Raw genomic sequence first — 20,927 nt, 5'->3', positions numbered from 1 at the left:
CTGTAGAATGAACTAGAGAAGGATATAGCAAACCGCTCTAGTATCTCTGCCAAGAAAACCCCAAATGAGGCCATAGACAGTCAGACATGACTGAAATGACTTAACAACAACAACAACGAACTGGAGAAGGAAATGGCAAACTGCGCCAGAAGCTTTGCCAAAAAAATTCCAAAAGGGTCACAAACAGTTGAACATGGATGAAAAATGACTAATCGAAAAACAAAAGCCTCTCTTACCTCCCGATCTTCCTAAGTGACATTTCCACTTCCCCAGCTAACATTGGGTGCTGAAGTATTAGTCAAAACATGGTGCTTCTGTTGTCATCAGCAATAAAAATAGCCATAGAAACACTGCCAAATCTGTTCACCTTTGGAATTACTTGTTGTCCTTTTAGTTTTGCTTACAAATGCTTTGGGGATATGTTGATTTTTTGAAGCCTCATGCCTAACTTTCTTTTATTTTTTTTTGCCAAACTTTCTTTTGTCTCATTTTTCCCCATCCTACTTCTTTCTGCTTTGTGAGACATTACTCTAGTGGTAATTTGGAACTGTCTTCCTCTATAACACTTTGAAAGTGAGTCTGTATTTTCCCTTAGTGGCTACATCTTTGCTTGACAAGGAAAATCAAATATGTGCTGACTGATTGAAGCAGTTCTAGACTCATTTGGTCTCAGTGTTGTGACGACTTTGTACTCTCTAAGAAATGGTGATCATCAGGGTCAGTGTCTTCATTTTTTTCCATTTCTCTTTTTATCACAGCCAACAACTTGTTTGAGTAAATGAGGCTGGAACTGTGGTAGTGGTATGTACTAGTGCAATTTTTCTTCTAATTTGGTGTTGATTTTTTCTTTAGTCTTAACTAATTAGTATTTATGATATTATACAACTGTGAGAGGTGTTAGGCTATAAGATGTATAAGATCTTATACCTATAAGCTATAAGATGTCAAAGCTTGACATCTTTGATTTTTTTCTTGAACCTTTTCTGCTATTGTCCCCAAGGTCAACTCTTGATTGAAGAAATCACGCAAGATGATTTTATTTGGTTCCAAGGATTTTGAGTTTTTGGAACTGAACTGAACTGGTTCCAGAAGGGATTGGAAGTGGTGGGGGACAGAGGGAGCTCCTGACTCTGGCAGCGTAACCTCCGACAAGTTGCTTCAATTTCCTCTTGTAAAATGAGAGGGGGTGGGCTAGCTGATCTAAAGCCCCTTTTAGTTCTGACCTTTTATGTTCAAAAGTTGCCTTCAACTCCAAGATTTTATGTTCCAAATTCCTTTCCAGCTCTGACATTCTGTCTTCTGTGTTCTCTCTCAGCTCTGACACTCTGTTTTAAGAACTCTCAGCTCTGAAAGTCCTTGCTCTGAGGTCCTTCCCACTATCCTTGATGTTCTATGTTCTGAGGGCCCTCCCCCGTCTGACATTCTGTGTTTTAAGGGCCATCACTGCTCTGATATTCTGTGTTCTCAAGTCCCTCCCAATTCTGGCATTCTGTACTCTAAGATTCCCTCCCACCTCTGACATTCTGTTTCAAGGTCCCTTTCAATGCTGACATTCTATGTCTTTCCCAGTTCTAACATCCTTTTTCCTTCCATCTTTAACATTCTATGTTCTAAGGTCTCTTCCGGTTCTAACATTCTACATATTAAGCTCTCTTCCGTCATTGTTCAGTCATTTTAGTCATGTCAAACTCTTCATGATCCCATTTGGGATTTTCTTGGCAAAGATACTGGAGTGGTTTGCCATTTCCTTCTCCAGTGGATCCATTTTGTCAAGCAATCATAAGTTTAGTGACTTGCCCAGGGTCACACAGCTAGGATGTGTCCAAGGCTGGATTTGAACTCAGGTCTTCCTGACTCCAGGTCCAATGCTCTATCCACTGAACCATTGGCTGCCTCTGAAGCTCCCTTCTAGCTCAAACATTTTGTGATTGTTTTCAGCATAACCAAAAAGTGGAAACAACAGGGTAGTTTAGAAAAAAAAAAAAGCTCTGATCTTGAAGCCAGGAAACCTAAGTTCTGATCTCAGAATTTCCTCTAATTTGCAATGAGCCATTGGTCAAGTCAAGGAGTGCCAAAGTCACTTCTCTCTGGGCCTCTGTTTCCTCACCTATAAAATTAATGGGGACTGGAATAGATTGGTTTTCAAAAGCCCTTCCAACTCTACAGTCTCTGAGAGCAAAAAAAATAAAAAATCTCTGCCTCCTGGGCTCCTATTCTCCCCTCCTGAGCACACATGAACCCAGGCAACAAATATTTCCTGACCACACTCTATCTGTAGGGACCTGGGGAAATATGAAGCAATCCCTTCCCTTGTAGAATTCCACAGACTATTTGAGAGGAATACAACCAACCAACAAATAGGTATTAAGTACCTACTGTATGCCAGGATCAGGAATTATAAGGACAAAAATGAAACAATTCCTGTTCTAAGAGTTCATATTCCATATAACATATACATATATAAATAATTACAAGGTAGCATTTAGTAGAGGAGGACAATACATGTGAAAATGTAGCTAACATAAAGCTGTATTTACTAAAAGACAAAGGAGGAGCATTAACAGTGAGAGTTATAGGATTGTTTCATACAGCTGGGACATCATTTATTAAGCACCTACTATGTGCTGGGGTGGTAGGTGATGGGTATACAAAGACAAAAATGAGACAGCCCCTGCCCTCAAGTAGCTTATATTCTCTTTGGTAGATACAACCCATTTAGAGAACTCTTGGCCAGGGAAGGGAGTTTTGATCTTGGCAATCACAGAGATTAGGAGTAAAAGGAATAATTGCCAAGGAAACGAAGGAGTTTCCGTTTTAGAGCTTCTTGAGCCAAGGAGTGACACAGTCAAACCTGTACTTTAGGAATCAGCTTGGAAGCTATATGGAGAATAGATGAGAGAGGGGAGAGACCAGAAGCTGGGAAACTGCCTGGTAGACAATTATAACAGTCCAGGTGAGGATCAGGGCTAGCTAGGGTGGTGACTGTATGATTGATAACTCGGCTTTCTGGGATCTCGGAGTACCTGGTGTCTCTGCTCTCCTAGGGCCAGCTTGAATCCCCAAATGAGTGGGGACTTTAGATGGCTCTAGCTTATAGAATCCAAGAATTTCAGAACTCCAGGGGCCATCAGGCATCGAAGTCAGCCTCCCTAGCATTTCACTCTGTAGCACCTTAAATCTTTCTAGTTTTTACCTGGTTTGGCCGTCTTTTTTTTTTTTTTTGAGAGGGTAAGGCAGAGCAATTGGGGTTAAGTGACTTGCCCAAGGTCATACAACCAGTAAGTGTCTGAGGCTGGATTTGAACTCAGGTCTTCCTGACTCCAGGGCTGGTACTCTATTCACTGTCACCTAGGTGCCCCAATAATTGTAATAATAACTAATCTTTATATAGTGCTTTTAAGGTTTGCAAAACACTTTGTTATCTCATTTGATCTTCACAATCATCCTGGGAGGTAGGTGCTATTATTATCCTCATTTTGCAGTTGAAGAAACTGAGGCCCACAGAGGTTAAGTGACGTTATCACTAGAATCACACAGCTAGTGTCTGAGGCAGGATTTGAACCCCGGTCTTCCTGACTCCAGGTCTGTCACTCTGCACCATGCCATGCTACATTTTGGGCCTTTCTCTGCTATGTAAAGGAGGCAGCTCAACTGTATCTTCTTCCAGTTCTCAGACTGCATGAAATGGGCCCAGGTGGTTGGTGGGCATGGCCTGGGTGCTGTCTCTGCCTCTCCCCACCCAGCTGGAATCCTGCCCCTGAACCAGACCACTCTGCAACTAATCATTGCACCACTCATTGGGTGTTAAATTTCAGGAGGAGCGGTGCCAAGTCGACTGCTTAAAAATCCAGGAAACCGAGCGCCCGCTGAAATTAGCATCCCCACTTCCTGAAGGCACATCATGGTGGTGGCAAAGCTCCAAGGTCTGCCCGAGACAGGCAGCCACCCAGGCTGTGGGTGGGCTCCCTCTCCATCCTGTCTGCTTCTCGGAGGGTCTGTGGTAGCAAGCTGGCAGAGACGAGGTGGTTTCTGCGGTATTCTCCCATAGGGTTCATCGTTTTCATCACTCCCACTTCTATAGCTCTTTGTAGGGCTTTGTTTTTCTCATGATGAACCTTGTGAGGGTAGTAGTGGGAATGTTGTCAGCTCTCTTTACAGAGGAGAAGACCAAAGTTTGTGCTTTGCACGCAGTAGGTGTTTGACTTGGCCAAGGTCATGGTAATGGTCCATTTGTTCACTGTGGTGTCCTGGAAAGAGCACTGAACTTGGAGTCATAAGTCTTGAGTTCTAATTCTAGCCTTGACACTTTACTAGTGGTGGTGGTGGTGGCGGTGGTTTTTCAGTCATGTCTCTGAGTCCTCATGACCCCATTTGGGGTTTTCTTGGCAAAGACACTGGTGTGGTTTACCATTTTCTTCTCCTGCACATGTTACAAATGAGTAAACTGATGAGGTGGCTAGGTGATACAGTGAATAGAGCACGGGCCCTGGAGTCAGGAGAACCTGAGTTCAAATCCAGCCTCAGACACTTAACACCTACCAGCTGTGTGACCTTGGACAAGTCACAACATCAATTGCCCTGGCTTCCCCCTCCAAAAAAAAGGCCAAAAAAATGAGGAAACTGAGGCAAACAGGGTGAAGTGATTTGTCAAGGTTCACACAGCTAGTGAGTGTCTTAGCCCACATTTGAACTCGGGTCTTCCTGACTCCAGTCCCAGTGCTCTATTCACCGTGCCACCTCTAGCTGTCCCTTACTTGGACAAATCACTTCATCTCTGGATCTCAGTTTCCTTATCAGTAAAATGGAGATTTGTTGGCTTCACTCCCCAGTGCCTTCCTTATGAGATCACATTCCACTTACATAGTATGCTTGTACACACCTAGTTTTCTATATGTTGCCTCCCCTATGCCTGCCCGCCTCAGTTTCCTCAGCTGTAAAATGGGGATCATAATAGCCCCTACCTCATAAGTTTCTTGTGAGTATCAAATGAGATCTTGCCCAGAGCCTGGTATTGAATATATAAGTGCATGTTCCCATCCTCTTCCCCTTCCCCTTTCCCTTACCTTTCGCCATTATAATGTGAGCTTCTTGAAGGCAGAGACCAAGTTTTAGCCTCTTTTGGCATCCTCAGGGCTTAGCCCAGTGCCTGGCATATAATAAGCCCTTAATAAATACTTGTTGACTGACTGACTGACCGAATAGTTCTGTGATATATGAGTCAGAGTCATTCAGCAGTAAAATTGCTAGATTTAGAGACAGAGGATCTGAGTTCAAATCTCTGCTCTATTGTTTACTACCTGTATGACTTTAGACTAGTTCCTTATCCTCTCCCTCAGTTTCCCCATCTTTAAAATTAAGGAATTGAAAGTCACTGATCCCTAATTCCAGCTATAAGTCTTATGAGCCATTGCTTCCCAGAGAGCAGTTCACCTGGGTATAACTTATTGATGAGAGGCTGCAGTGATGCAGTAATCCAGGCATCAGATGGCATCGCTGCTGCCCGGGAGCTCTTTGCCCAGTTTATAGCAGAAAGGAGATTGAGTAAGGAGTTCGTCCCCTCTGCAGGCCTCAGCATTAGGGCCTGCACTCTTCTGTAACCAAGAGTACAGAGTTGTCCTAGAACCACAATGCCCAGATCTGGGGCTCAAAGGTCCTTGGAGGTCGTCTAGGCCCACCCTTATTTTATAGAGGAGGAAACTCTGCCCCAGAGAGATTAAGTGATTTCCCCACAAATGGTAGAGCTTAGGTTTCCCTTAACTTTTTCCACTGTGATAATTTCGCCTTTCATAGATGCAGCAATCTAGGGTAGTCAGATACCAAGCAACTTTCAATAGATCAGTTGTAAGTAGTAATGATAATATTTGATATTAAATAATAATAATAAGCTGATGTTTATGGAATGCTTTAATATTTGCAAAGCATTATCAGACAAAGTAAATGCATTATCTAATTTGAGCCCCACAACAATCCTGCAAAGGAGGTACAAATATTATCATCCCAAATGGGATCATTTGGGTTATATGCTAGGTGATATAGTAGATAGAGCTCTGGGTCTGAAGTAAGGAAGACCTGAGTTCAAATTCAGCCTTAAATACTTACCAGCTGTGCAACCCAGGGCAAATCACTTAACCACTTTGCCTCAGTTTCTTCAGCTGTAAAATGGACTCACAGGGTTGTTTTAAGAATCAAGTGAGATAATATTTGTAAAGTGTTTAGCATGTTACCTGGTACATAGTAGATACTATCTAAATATTATATTTGTAAAGCACTTAGCACAATGCCTGGTACATAGTCAGCACTACATAAGTGTTATTGTTATTATATTATAAAGCATTTAGCACAATGATTGGCACATAGTAGGTACTCTATAAATGCTATTGTAATAATTATTATTACATTTGTAAAGCACTTAGCATAATGCCTGGTACATAGTCAGCACTATAGAAATGTTCTTGTTATTATATTAGAAAGCATTTAGCACAATGATTGGCACATAGTAGGTACTCTATAAATGCCATTGTAATAATTATTATTACATTTGTAAAGCACTTAGAATAATGCCTGGTACATAGTAGGTGTTATATTAATGCTTGCTATTATTGTTATTATTGTATTTGTGAATACAGTGACTATATGCCAGTGCCTGGCATATAGTTTATAATATATATACACATTCAAATAAATGTTTGCTCTCTTCCTCCCTTCATTTTACAAATGAAGAAGGCTTAGAGGACTTAAGTGATTGCCAAGAGTACTTAGCTACTAAGTATCAGAGCAAGGTGGGATAAACACCCAGGTCTCCCTGACACCAAGACCTGCTTGGCTAAGTAAGCCAGGTAAGGGTGCACACACAGATTGGCACAATTTCTTCAGTCCTTATGGATTCCTCATTAACTCTAGCTAGGTCTTATGTGCTGCAGCCCTTTCCTCTCTGGCCCCCACTTTTGGAGAAAGGGCTCTAATATCCTCAGCCTTCCTCAGGCATACAACTTCTAAGTGGTTGAAGCCTTGACAAGAAACAACTTAAGAGGGACATAATGATTATTTAATTCACTTATCATGTATTATTTGGTATTAAAGCATTAAGATCACAGAGCTTGATGGGATCATGCAGTCTACCTTCCTCATTTTAAAGATGAGGACATTGAGGCCCAGAGACAGGAAGAGACTTGCCCTTGAGTTTGGGTCACAGGTAGGCAGCAGAGCTGGGAGTCTTCTGACTCCAAATCCAGCATTTTTTCTGCTCCATCATCTTGTATATGTCGTGGTCTCCTCTGAGACTATCACTTCCATGAGTGCCGAGAATTTGTTCTTTATTTAAACCTAACATTTTTCCCTAGCCTCTGGCAATGTTTAGCTGACTAGGTGCTCAGTAAGCATTTATGGAATTTACATTGTATTGAATTGGAGAAGAAAAGACAGTAAATGGAAGACATGGTTGCTGTCTTTAAGTATCTGAAAAGTTGTCATCTAGAAGATAGGTTTAGGCTTGTTCTGGGCTAGAGGTTAGGGGGAAGTAAATTTCAATTCAATAATAGGAAGACCTTTCTAACTATTTGTTGTTGTTCAGTCATGTCTGACTCTTTGTGACGCCATTTGGGGTTTTCTTGGCAAAGATACTGGAGTGGTTTGTCATTTTCTTCTCCAGCTCATTTTACAGATGAGGAAACTGAGGCAGACAGGGTTAAGTGACTTGCCCAGGGTCACAGAGCTAGTGTCTGTGGCCAAATTTGAACTCAGGTCTTCCTGACTCCATGCTCAGTACTTTATTCACTGTACCACCTAGCTGTCCCACCTCTAACAATTAGAACTGTCTAAAAGTAGAATGGATTGACTCAGTATGAAGAAAATCTGACCTCACACAGATATGTAGTTGGAAAGGGGAGGCATATTTTAATAGGCAAATGATGTCTTAGTATTATTCCAAAAATAGTTTTGACATTGAGGACCCCCTGAAAGTGTCGCAGCCACAACCCCTAGGGGTCCATGGACCACACTTTGAAAACAACTGTCTTAGGGTATAGGATTTCTGGTATAATGATAACTGACGTGAATGGCTTTGCAGTGTTATCTCATTTGAGCTTCATAACCAGCTTGTGAGGTCAGTGATAGAGGTATTATCTCTGTCAAAGGCAGCTAGGTGGTGCAGTGGATAGAGCATTGGACATCAAATCAGGAAGACTTGAATTCCAACACTTAGGAGCTATGTGACCTTGGGCAAGTCATTTCATCTCTGCCTTTACAGAGTTTCCTCCTCTGTAAAATGGGGGTGAAAGCAGCACCAACCTCAAAGGGTTATTATGAGCCTCAGGTGAGAGGATATTTGTAAAGTGCTCGGGGACAGTGTCTGGGCATTGAGTTGGTAGTTAATAAATGCTTGTTTCCTTTCTTCCATTTTACAGGTGAGGAAACAGATCAGAAAAGTTAAGGGCCTTGACCATAGATACACAGCTGGTAAGTGACCGGCAGAATTTTAGGCCACATGCTATACTGAGCCCTGTACCTCAAAGGCAGAATTACAACATTGTTGCTTTATGTGTTTGTTTTTAATGAAATTAGATTACTTTTGTTTGAAGAATTTCCCAACATTCAGGACATAAATGATTAGACCTTGGGAGCATGTTAACCAATGATATTTGTTTTATTGCTGTTGTTATTTGTTCTTGTTGGCAAGTGGCTTATGTTCCTCATAGCCTGGGGAAGCTTAATGGAGAACAGCATGTAAAGATTCATCACCATCACCCTGTATCTGCTGTTAGATTATTACGCTCTGCCAAAAATGTAATATGTGACCGATAGGCTTGTCACCTGTCACCCTGGGCCTCAGTTTTCCTATATGTAAACTGACAGATTTGGACTAGATCAAGGCTTTTCAGCTTGGGGTTCATGCACTGTTTTTTGTTTTTTTCTTTTGATGGCTGTATTTCAGTATAATTGGTTTCCATGGTAATCTTGTGTGTCTCATCGTCTGACGTTAAAAGCAGTACTGTGAGAAGAGTCTACAGGCTTCACCAGACTGCCAGGGGCGTCTGTTGGTGCGAGTGTGCATGTGCACGTGCGCGCACACACACACACACACACACACACACACACACACACACACACAAATTAAGAGCCTCTGGCTCCCAGCATTAACAACAACAGCATCTTCTTGGTTTTGAGATTCCTTCCAGACTCAGAGTCTGTGTTTCTAGGGACCTTTCTAGTTAATCAGTTCATCAGCAAGCATTTATTTAGTGCTTACTATGTGCCAAGCACTATGTCGAGGGTAAGAGGTAGAAATAAGCATTTATATGGTATTGAATGCCAGGCACTGTGCTGGGGATTAGTGGGGGTGAGGGTGAAAATAAGCATTTATATACCACCTACTATGTGCTTGGGGGTTAGGGTGAAAATAAGCATTTATCTACCACCTACTGTGTACCAAGCATTGTGCTTGGGGGTGAGGATGAAAATAAGCATTTATATACCACCTACTGTGTGCCAGGCACTGTGCTAAGCTCATTCAAGAATAAAAATACAAGGAAAAAGAAAGACGGTCCTTGCCCTCATGAAGCTTACATTCTCATGGGTAAAGACAACACATAAAAAGAATCAGATAAGGAGCAGGGAGGGTGGATGACATGATGGAGTAGTTCAGATATTATAATGATATAATATATATGTATAATATAAAATAACTGAATTATACTGAGAAATGAAGAGATGACTGTCCTGGGCTCTTTATGTTCTAAGGTCCCTTCCTGTATTAATATTCTATTTTCCAAGACCCCCTTGGTTCATTTTCTAGAATTCTTTCTAGCTGACATTCTGGTTTGTTTGTTTTTTTTTTAAGCAATTGGGGTTAAGTAACTTGCTCAAGGTTACACTGCCAGTTATTTTGTGTGGGTGCCAAGTATCTGAGGCCGGAACTGATCCTGGGTCTCCCAATGCCAGGGCCGGTGCACTTACTCACTGCGCCACCTGGCCGCCCCCCATTCTCTGTTTTAAGATCTTTTCCAACAAGTATTCTATGATCTGGAATTTGTTCTGTGAAGTTTGGATTCAATCAAAGGGCGACCCTTGAGGAACTAGAGGGCCCCATGTGGCCTTGAGGCTGCAAATTCCCCACCCCTGTATGTATTATGATTCTTGCATTCTGTTAAATGATCCTTTCCAGTTCTATCATCGACTTTTCATAGGACTATAGATTTAGAGCTGGAAAAGCCCTTAGAGGCCTGATATCACTCCCTTATTTTACAGATAAGGACCTGAGATCCAAAGAGGTTATATGACTCGCTCAAGGTCACACAGGTAGTAAGTTGTAGTTTGTCCTTTGTTCTCAAAGAGGACCATGACATTAAGAAGTTGATACCATGACTTGTAGGTGAACTGGATTTAAGGGAGGCAGGTCTGTGCAAAGTCACCAGCTTCACTCTCTCCTCCAGAATCATCTGGGTCCAATGGCCAGATACAGAGCAGGATGATTGGAGATGACCCTGGTAGTAGGTGACAAATCCAAGATGGAAAACCAAGCCTTGTGGCCCCAAATTTAACACTCTTGCCTCTTATTCTATGTCCTAAGGTACATTCAATCCCTAACACTCTGTGATTCTACAACTCTATTTGGAAGCAATTGTACATGAGGACTGTGTCAGCCTCTATTTTTGGAAGCCATTTTATGTCATAAATCATGAGGCCCCGGCCTTCCCCCTACCCCTACCATGATCATGTCTCCATTCCTAACACTATGGTTTCTAACCTTATCTTGGTTCCTCTTACCACTCTAGGCCCTGAGTACCCTCAGGAATTTCTTTCTCTTGCCTTCCATTGCTTTTATTCTGTTCTCGAGTCCCATCCCCAATGTCTCCCCCTTCTTCAGACACTAAAGGAGTTACTTCTTCCCTGTTTGTCCTCAGACTATAGGGGTGTATCCCTTGATCTCTCTTACCCTTCTTTCCCCTCTTCCCATTTGTACAACTTCCCACTGTTATTCCCACCCACAAAAGCTACTGATTTGCTTCTAAGGAAGCGACCAGGAGGTTTCATTCACTAATTCAACTCCATTTTTTTTTCTCATACTTCCTAAAGTTTCCCTTAAATCTTTACCTCTTAGGTCCCTTTTATGCCTTGATGATGCCTTTTTGTACCTTCCTTTACCCTATAGATCAGTTTCCCTCTTTTAAAAAAATGATAACCTATAAAACCTGAGAGAATTCATTTTACTATTTAGTCTTTTCTTGTTAATTCTACTTTTTAGATACTAATATCTCTTCTTTTTGTGCTTTGGTATTTGCGAGTCAATTAATCTGTTCAGCTCCTTTCCTTTTTTTTTTTTTTGCAGGAACATTTTCAATGGCTCTCTTTTGTTCAGTATTTATCCATTTTTGTTGATTATTAAGCTCTATTTGGGACAGCTAGGTGGCACATTGGAAAGAATGCTGGATAGAGTACCGGGCCTGGAGTCAGAAAGACTCATCTTCCTGAGTTCAAATCCAGCCTCAGATACTGTTTGGCTGTGTGACCCTGAGCAAGTCACTTCACCATGTTTGCCTCAATTTCCTCATCTGTAAAATGAGCTGGAGAAGGAAATGGCAAACCTCTCCAGTATCTTTGCCAAGAAAACCTACAATGGAGTCATAAAGAATTGGACATGACTGAAAAACGACTGAACAACAACAAGCCTCCGTTTTGGAAGATCCGTTATTTGGAGTTGCATTTTGCTAGTTATGACTACTGTGATTTTTCTAGAATGCAAAATAATCTCATATCACTTGAATTATTTTTATTCATAGTTGAAGGTCTTTCTCCCGGTTGCTTAGAAAATTTGTTGTTTGTTACTGAAATTGTTCAGTTGAACACTATGTTCCTTGAAGTTTGAAGAACAAAATTCTTTCTGTCGGTGATCTCTGAATTCTCTGTATTACTGTGTGTGTATTCAGAAATTCTGGACAGTTTTCTTGCATTATTTTCTGCATTGTGGTATTGGTGGTTTTTTTTTATTTGTCATGTTCTTCTGAGAGATTTTTCATCTTAAATGATCTTGGTGTGCCCTATCTGCAAACTCAGGTGTTTTGGCTTGTAGAGGATTCATGTGTTCTTTTACCTTTGTTGCCTTTTGCTTCTCTTTTGCCGAATTTTCCTCCATTTCAGCATTTTTGTATTTCAAATGTATTGTCTCTCTCTCAAAGCTTCTGCTTTTTTGGGATAGTTTCTCCATCGTGTATTCATTTTTTTCTGATCTCTTATTTGTTCTTTTAAAATTCTTACTTAGAAGTCCTGATTTCTGCCCTAAATTCAATTCTATCTTCTTGTTTTAAGAGGCTTATTGCTCTTTTGAACTATTTTGAAATCTCTTGTTTTCTTATAATCTCTGGGGAGATGATTCTCTCTTTCCTTTGGTAATACAGGTTCATTTTTCCTAAACACTATAATATTTGTTCAGTGAGCTTTGATTTCTTTTTGAGGTTTTACTTATTTTTCCTTCTGTCTTTATAATCTTCTGTTGGTTTTCTGCTTATGGTTTTTGTTCTCTATCATTAACCTTTGGAAATCCTCCTCACTCTTTAGCTGATATTCCTTCTGTTACTGCACAGACTCTTGAGATTGGGCTGCTACTGAGTGGTCTCAGCCTCTTCACATTAGAGGACATGGCAGTCCTTTTCCTGAATGACCTTGAGGCAAAGACTGGTCTCAGCTGGATTTCTGGTCCCCTCTTCCTCAGGCCACATCTTTTGTTCCCCTTTAACCTATAGCTCTGATTGCCATGTGGTATGGCTTTCATGCTGCTCCAGTTTTCAGTTTTCCCTCCTTCGTCCGTTTAAGTTACTGGGCACAATCAGTGTCTGTCACCTATTTTGTGGTTGGAGAATCAGGGGCAGTTTAGGAAGAATCATTGCTATGGAGGGCTCACTGTATCTAGACCAGGGGTGGGCAACTTGCTGCCTTAAGGCCACATGTGGCCCTCTAGGTCCTCAAGTGTTCTGTGAAGTCAAAGGGCCGCACTTGAGGACCTAGAGGGCCACATATGACCTTGAGGCCATAGGTTCCCCACCCTTGTTCTAGACCCCTAGTTATTAAATAATTCTTGCTTACTTGTCCTTACTGGTTAGAGATTGGGGACTGGAAGTATTAAACATTACTGGTGTTGATCCATAAGGTTTTTTACTTTGTGTTGGAATTCTGTATGCTTCTGGTATTTTGCTATAATTACTCTCTATTTGGCATATAATTCCTTTCTTTTTTGGGTCTGGGATTTGAGAGAAGTTTGTAGGAAACAACTCTTATTTTATTTTTTGGTCTTTTTGGAGGGGGGAAGGCAGGGCAATTGGGGTTAAGTGACTTGCCTGAGGTCACACAGGTAGTAAATATTAAGTGTCTGATATTGCATTTGAACTCAGGTCCTCCTGACTCCAGAGCTGGTGTTCTATTCACTGCACCATCTAGCTGCCCCTCCAGGAAACAACTCTTTTTCCATCTTGCTGGTGGCATCAGCCTCTGTCATCTTGGGAATTGTATTGTCAATTGTCTTTGAGAGTCTCCAAATATGCCAAGGAGAAGGCAATGCCCAAGCCTTCACAGGGGAGGCAGGAAGCCCCTGAATTCCATTCTCTTCAGCCAGCTGAAATCCAGATTCATGGATAACAATAATTAATAACCACATTTCTATAGGGCTTTAAAGTCTATAAAATGTTTCCCTCACAACAACCCCCAGGATTGACAGGGCAGTATTATCAATACTATTTGTCACATGAGATAGGACATGGAGGGGTAAGAAAGCTACCTAGCTTAGTACCAGAGCTAGAATGCAAGCCCAGGTCTGACTCTGGGGTTCTTCAGCAATCTGCATGCTCACCCAAGAGTCTCATGCACACACATCATACAGAAAGCTGAAAACTGTGCCAAAGAAGATGCCACTGCCTGCCTTCCAGCATCCCCTTCTGAATTTCTGCCCAGAAGGGAACAGCTGGGATGCTGATGCTGTTAACACCGAGGGCTCGGGTGGGAAGAGAGGAGATTAGCAGCACGCTTCCCGAAGGAGACTCCCTCAATCCCAAACATCCCACAGATGAAATGCAAATAAGATGTTTTCAGAACAGGTGCCCGAAGTTGGTGCTGGCTCTCATTCCACCAGTCACAGGGCTCTTCTGCCTCTGCTTGTCTGCCCAGTTACAAGAAGGGCTCCTTGGACCAAGGAATTTCAGCTCTTGGCTTAGGTTACAAAGGGACAGATTTAAGCTTAATGTAAGGAAGCATAGCCAATCAGTCACAGCTACCCTGAGTGGGAAGAAATGAGCTCCCCGTCCCCAGAAGGGTTCAAGAAGAGGCTGAAGGACCCTCAGCCATAGATGGAACAGACAGGCCATAGGAAGGAGCCCTAGAGGTCATCCAGGCCAACCTTTATCTAACCAAGAGAAACTTTCACCACATCACAGCAAGCTCTGCATGAAGTATCCATTGATAGGGAGCTCACTACCTGCTGAGGTAGCCGTTTTACTTACAGACAGCTGTGACTCCTAGGAAGTCGCTTTTCATGTCAAGCCTTAGGCTGCTCTTCTGCCTCTTGTCCCTAGGTCTTCTAGGATCTCCCTCTTTTACTTCTGATTCTAGGACCCAGGTCTTTCTACTTCACATTCCGGCCCCTTTGCCCATCTTGGAAATCCCAGTGCCTTCCCTCTGTTAATTATTTCCCCTTTTAGCCTGTACATAGCTTGCTTTGTATGTATATATTTGTATATTGTCTCTCCCATTAGATTATAAGGTCCTTGAAAGCAGGGACTATCTTTTACCTCTTTTTGTGTCCTCAGTGCTTAACACAGTCCCTGGCACTTAGGTAGGGTGTGTAATAAATGTTTACTGATTGATTGATCCCAGTCACCTGATGGCTTAGAGATCCTATAAATCATCTAAACTAGTCCCTTTTAGGAAATTAGGAAACAAGGCTTTATTAAGTGCCTACTATATTCCAGGCACTGTGCTAATCACTTTAGAAACTATCTCATTTGATCTTCACAACAACAGTTGGAGGTAGGTGTTAGTATTATCCCCATTTTACAGATGAGGAAACTGAGGCATACAGCAGTTAAGTGACTTACCCAGGATCACACAGCTAGTCTGTGTCTGAGACTAGATTTGAACTCAAATCTTCTGACTCCAGACCCAGTGCTCTGTCCACTATCTAATGTTGTCAGACACTTCTTGGTTGCTGGTGCCAGTGGTGTACAGACAGAAAGAAACAGAGACTGTAGGATTTGGAGCTGAAAAGGACCATAGACCACCTACTCCAGTCCCCCATTTTACAGAGGGAGCAGCTTTGGGGAAGTGTCCTAGGGCACAGTATTGCTCTTACAAGAGCAGATTCAGACCCAGCTCCTCTGTCTCCAGGTGGGCTAGGCCAGACTCAGGCTGGTCTCCTGGTAGTTTAGGTTTGGTGTTTGAATGAAATGAGACACTCATAGGTGATTTAACACAGTTAACAAAAAGAGGTTTACTTAGCCATAGCAAGGGAAGGGTATTCAATGGGGACACTATGTTGATTCTGTTAAGGACAGTTTGTTGGAGTTGATCATGCTGTCCACAATCAGAAACCTCAAAGAAAGAACGATGGAGCTCCTTCTGGCCTTTTGTAGTCAGGCAGTGAGTCAACAAGAGCCAGTCCTCTTGGTCAGTCAGATCTTAAGGACAAGAACTAGCCTAAGCTGCATATGGTGAGGCTTAGGAAAAGCTAGCCCAGACTACAAGGCAGGACCCTAGGTAATATTCCCCCATCACATACACTAAGGTAGAATGAGAGGGAATCTTCTCCCCAACACTCTTAAACCTAGCATTGTTGTTCTTGTTTGGCTTTCTTTCTCAAATAGAACCAATGAGGAGGGTGATGTCTTGACTTGCAAGTGAATTGGATTTATGTGAGGCAGGACTGTGCAAAATCGCCAGCCTAACTTTCTCCCTCCTAATTATGAGACCCAGGAATCTCAGGGTCTCCTGCCTCCTACAACAGATTGCTGAACTAGGTTATGATTTTTAAAAGCTTTTTTAACACATGAATTATGAAGATACATTTGTGTACTAAGTCTAGTGGGGAAGAAGTGAGAGTCAAGAGACTTTAATTCCGGTCTTGATTTACTAGATGACCTTGGGTTCGTCGCTTAATTTATTAGTTTAACTCTGTGAAAAATGGCGATAGAATGTGACTCATAATTACATCATAGAAAGAGAAGAATTGGAGAGATGATCTGCTGCGATGAAAAGAGTGGTAGACTGGGTTGGGAAGTCTGGAGTAGATGAAGGCAGAGATGGAAGTCTTACTAAACTTGTAGATGACCCCAAACCTGGAAAGGATTATTAAGATGCTAGATGACAGGATTCAAAGGGATCTTAACAGGAGAGAAGGATGGACCTAATCTAAGGAGTACTAATTTTATAAGGATAAATGTAAGATCATATCTGGGTTCAAAAAATCAATTGTACAAGGGCAGAATGCAGGAATTAACAATTAAACAACAGTTTCTATGGAAGAGATCTGGGGGTTTCAGTGGACTTCGAACTCTGTATGGGTCAGTAGTGTGTTGTGGCAGCCAAAAAAGCTAATGTGACATTCAGATGTCTAAAAGAGCTCATGTGGGGCCAGTCTGAAGCAGCCTGAAATTGCAAGTACCAATTGTTGAATTTTCACTATGAACTTTTTAAACTCAGAAATCAGCAAATGTAATAATTCAGAGTTTGCTGTTGTCTAGGCTTAAGAAAGTGGTGGGGAAAATGTTAATAATGCAGATTAAACTTTAAAGTGTTTTTGTGTGTATATGTGTTTTTGAGAGCTGATTGTTAAACATTTACCAGCATACTCATGGTCCCCTTGTACCACACCCTGGTTGTACAATATTTGGTGTTCTGTGTTCAGTTCTTGGCATCACATTTTAGGAAGGCCATTAACATGCTCGAGTTTGTCCAGGTTGGGGAACAGGAAATCATGACATAGATTCAAAGGAAGGGGGACGTTAATCTTGGAGAAAAGAAGCCTCAAGGGGGCCAAGCTAGATGTCTTTACATATTTAGAAGGCTTTCACAGAGGAGAGGGATTAGATTTATTCTTCTTGGGCCCGGAAGGAAGAACTAGGAGCATCACATGTCCATGTGTGTATTTGTGTGAATATATGTGCACACACGTATGTTATGTAGATATAGATATAAATGCACAATATGCAGGTATGCACATGTATTGTGTATATTGTGTTCTGTGTGTGTTATATATGTATAGAAATACATACAGTATAAAACAAGTATTTTATGTGCACATATATGCACAATGCACCTTGTGTGTATACATGTGTGTCAATTTGCATGCTTGCACATATTTAAAATACACATACAGGCACTACATCATGCATGTTCATGTATACAGTGTATATGCACATGCATGTTTCCTTAAACACTGAAGGGAACAGCAGCTGCCTCTGAACTTCCTTCTAAAGTTTTGCCACTTAAACGAAGCTCCAGCCAATTTTTTTTTTGCCTGGCTCTTTCCTATTCCTAATGCCAAAGGGCATGGTTAGGCTGATGGAGTCACAGCATGACTGGCCTCCTTAAGATGAAGCTGACTAGGAGCACCGCCAGGCCACCAGAGCCACCTGCCTGGGTGTCATCTGCCAAGGGAGAGGGCATTTGGACAAGCCCAATCTGCACGACTCCCCCAGGAGCCACGTGGGGCTTCAGGAAGAGCAGTGGACTTGGAGATGATGCCTCAGTGGCCTCCTCTTTAAAGTAAGGAGGTGGGACTCAGACACTCTCTAGAGTCCCTTCCCATTCTATTTTTATTTTATTTTTTTTGGAGGGGGAAGGCCAGGCAGTTGGGGTTAAGGGACTTGTCCAAGGTCACACAGCTAGTAAGTGTTAAGTGTCTGAGGCCAGATTTGAACTCTGGTCAGTATTTGATCCACTGCACCGCCTGGCCACCCTGAGTCATTTGATCTTAAGCAAAGTCGTTTAAACACTCTTGAGTTTTAGGTTTCCTGTTACCTCCAGAATTGAATAGAAAATCCTGCTTGGCATTTTAAGCCCTTCACAGTCCTGTCCATTCCTGTTTTTCCAGTCTTATAATTTACTCCCCTTACTCTATGCTCTGGTGCACTAGCCCATAAATTATTCTTTACCCATGAGTCTCCATCTCCAGATTCCATCATGTCTCTCCTCCAGGCCTGGAGTCCTCTCCCTGTTCATCTCAAAGCCTATATTCTGCAGGACCTTTCCTGACCCATTCCACTGCATTCTCCCCCCCAAGATTTCTGGTGCTGTCCCTATCTGGGATTACCTTCCATTTACTCTGTCTTTATCTTAATTGTACGTAATGAAAATGTGAGGTCTTGAAGGCTTTTCCTTTGCATTCTTGGCTCTTAGAACGGTTCTTGACACCTTGCTGTTGTTGAATCGTGTCTGACTCTTTATGACTCTATTTGGAGTTTTCTTGGTGAAAATACTAGACTAGTTTGCCATTTCTTTCTCCAGATCATTTTACCAGTGAGGAAACTGAGGCAAAGAGGGTGAAATGACTTGCCCAGGGTCACGAAGCTAGGAAGTGTCTGAGGCTGGATTTGAAATCAGAAAATGAGTCTTTGTGATTCCAAGCCCAGTGTTCTATCCGCTGCACCATCCAGCTGCCCTTCTGACACTCAGTAAATGCTAAATAAATGCTTGTGGCTCCTGATTCCTCCAAGATTATCTCTACTTTATCCAGTATCTATCTCTTTGTACAGAGTTATTTTAGTGTTGTCCCCTCCAGTAGACTTGTGAGTTGAGAGAACTCACAGAGGGGGAAGATACTTTATTTTCTTGAAATTCCCAATGCTTAGCACAGTGCCTACTGGCACATACTAGGGCTTGCTTCTTGTTTGTTGACTGACTGACCACAAGGAGTTGGACTTGATTTCTAAAAATCCTTCCATGTCTACAGTTCCATTATCCAAAGTCACCTACCTTCCAGGGGCTTCCGTTTCATTCCAGAAAAGCATAGAAGGTGGTGTTCAGTGGAGAAGGAGAGTCAGGAATTCAGAAGATCAGAATTTGAATTCTTGCACCCATGGTTTTTAGCTGAGTGACTTCGTACGAGTCACCAAACCTTGCTGAAGGTTGGTTTCACAGCTCTTCTATAAAATGGGGATAATAAGACCTACCTGATAGGGCTCACCCATTCAATGGGGTTATAGTGAGAAAAGCATGTTGTAAACCTTAAAACACTAAAGAAATGTGAGGGGTTATTATGACCTACCTCTCAGTGTGGTGGAGTAAACGGAATGCTGAACTTGAGTTCAAGAAGATGGGGGTCCAGATCCCACTTATCCCCATTTATATACCTGGGGGGGTAAACTTTAATTTCTCTGACCCTCAGTTTTTTCAACTATAAAATGGGAATAAGAACACTTGAACCACCCATCTCACAGGGTTGTTCTAAGACTCGGATGAGATCATATATGTAAGCCTTAAAGCACTATACAGAGTGGCCCAGCTATTCATAGTTTAGGCTTTAAATTAAAGTTTAAAACTTCACTAAGATTTTTGAGACACTGTATGTTTATCATTATTATTATTATTATTATTAAGATAGTGCTTTGTCAACATGAAATACTAGAGAGATAGGAATTGTTATTGTTTAAACTTTCATAAAGCATTTGTATCATCTGCATTTCAATTAAATTTCCATAAATGAGAGACATCATCAAAGAGATTTGTGGGGGCAGACTCTGCCCTTAGGGGTTATACCACACAAGCAGGAAGACCTGGTCGAACCAGTTTAACCCAACATGAGCTCTGCTCAAAACTGTAGGAAAAGAGGCCATAGCTGTCTGAAGTTGAGTCACACTCCCTGGTGTCTCTGCCACGTTCCCCTCTGAAAACCCTCAAGGAGAAGGCTGGAGGGGTAGCCCCAGTTCCTTGGGTACCCACACTATCGTGCCAGAGCTGGGCTGAGCAGACAAATCCAGTTGGCTTTGGGAGTGCCAGCAGGCTGGGCCCAGCCTCACCAGTGGCATGGCTGGGAGGGGTGGGTCTCCTGGATTGCCACCTCCCCAGTGAAGAATTCAGCAGCCTTCTTCTTGGAGCTGAGCACAGGGGAGACCTCCTTCTCACTGGTGTGAATTAACCTCACTGAACAACTAATAAGGGAAGGACAATCAGCAGTAAGTACTTGGGTACTGTGGTTAAGCCCTAGCTCTAACACTTAAAAGCTATATGATCACAGGAAAGTAATTTCACTCTCTGTGACTCAGTTTCCTCTTTCTCCTTATCCGATATTTTCCAAGGATCCACTTTGGTTCCTGGCTGATCCTCTTGGAGGCCAGAGTGCTGGGCACATAGAAACTCAGTAAATAAAAATAATAATTATCATTCTTGTTAATAAAAATGATTCATATTTTTGTAACACTTTTAGTCTTATAAAATACTTTTCACACAGGAGCCTTTTGAAGTGGGCATTGCAGATATTTTTATCCCATTTCATAGATGAGGAAATTAAATTTCTGGAGTGAAATGAATTGCCCTGGGTCACAGCTAGTGGCAAAGCTGGCCTTCTGAAGTAGTTTGCTGTCACTGGTCATAGGGTCATTGATTTAGAATTGGAAGGAAACTGGGAGGTCATCTAGTCCGGCTCCCTCAGTTTAGAGATAAGGAAATTGAGATTTAGGAGTTCAGATACAGGCTAGATGACCACCTGTAAAGAATGCTGCCAGCCATATTTGTGCTAGGTTGGAGGGTGGAGGAAGGTGGTAAGCCAGATGACCCCTCATGGCCTTTTTAGTGTGAAGATCTTTATCTGTCAATTGAGTGCTTGAGTCTAAGATTTTAGGGTTCTTTGTTGATTGATAGATGGAACGAACTCTATATGATCAGATGGACAATATACAGGCTTGATTTCATCTCTGTCTAAGCCACCATCCTTTGTGAGCTCTTGGAGCAGGGAT

The 20,927-nt window shown here is 42.1% G+C and overlaps 1 protein-coding gene across 4 annotated transcripts in view; it reads left to right on the top strand.

Moving 5' to 3' along the window:
* KCTD21 (potassium channel tetramerization domain containing 21) overlaps nucleotides 1-20,927 on the top strand; it is a 32,620-nt gene that overhangs the window by 7,357 nt on the left and 4,336 nt on the right. The window contains exons 1-2 of one of the 4 annotated variants that reach the window (XM_069070937.1): nucleotides 785-801; nucleotides 8,403-8,454. The exons of 1 other annotated variant lie outside the window; for it this stretch is intronic. The gene's annotated coding sequence lies outside the window, so the exon portion shown is untranslated. Of the gene's footprint in view, nucleotides 1-784; nucleotides 802-8,402; nucleotides 8,455-19,755; nucleotides 20,148-20,927 lie in introns of those variants that run through there. 2 more of the 4 variants (XM_069070936.1, XM_069070935.1) reach the window with 2 other exon arrangements.

The sequence above is a fragment of the Petaurus breviceps genome, unplaced genomic scaffold, assembly GCF_028583685.1.
Source record: "Petaurus breviceps papuanus isolate PSGF00001 unplaced genomic scaffold, PetGlider_PUasm1.0 90823, whole genome shotgun sequence".
Taxonomy (NCBI): Eukaryota; Metazoa; Chordata; class Mammalia; order Diprotodontia; family Petauridae; genus Petaurus; species Petaurus breviceps.
The sequence above is the reverse complement of the archived record's forward strand: the minus strand, read 5'-3'. Positions and strand labels throughout refer to the sequence as shown.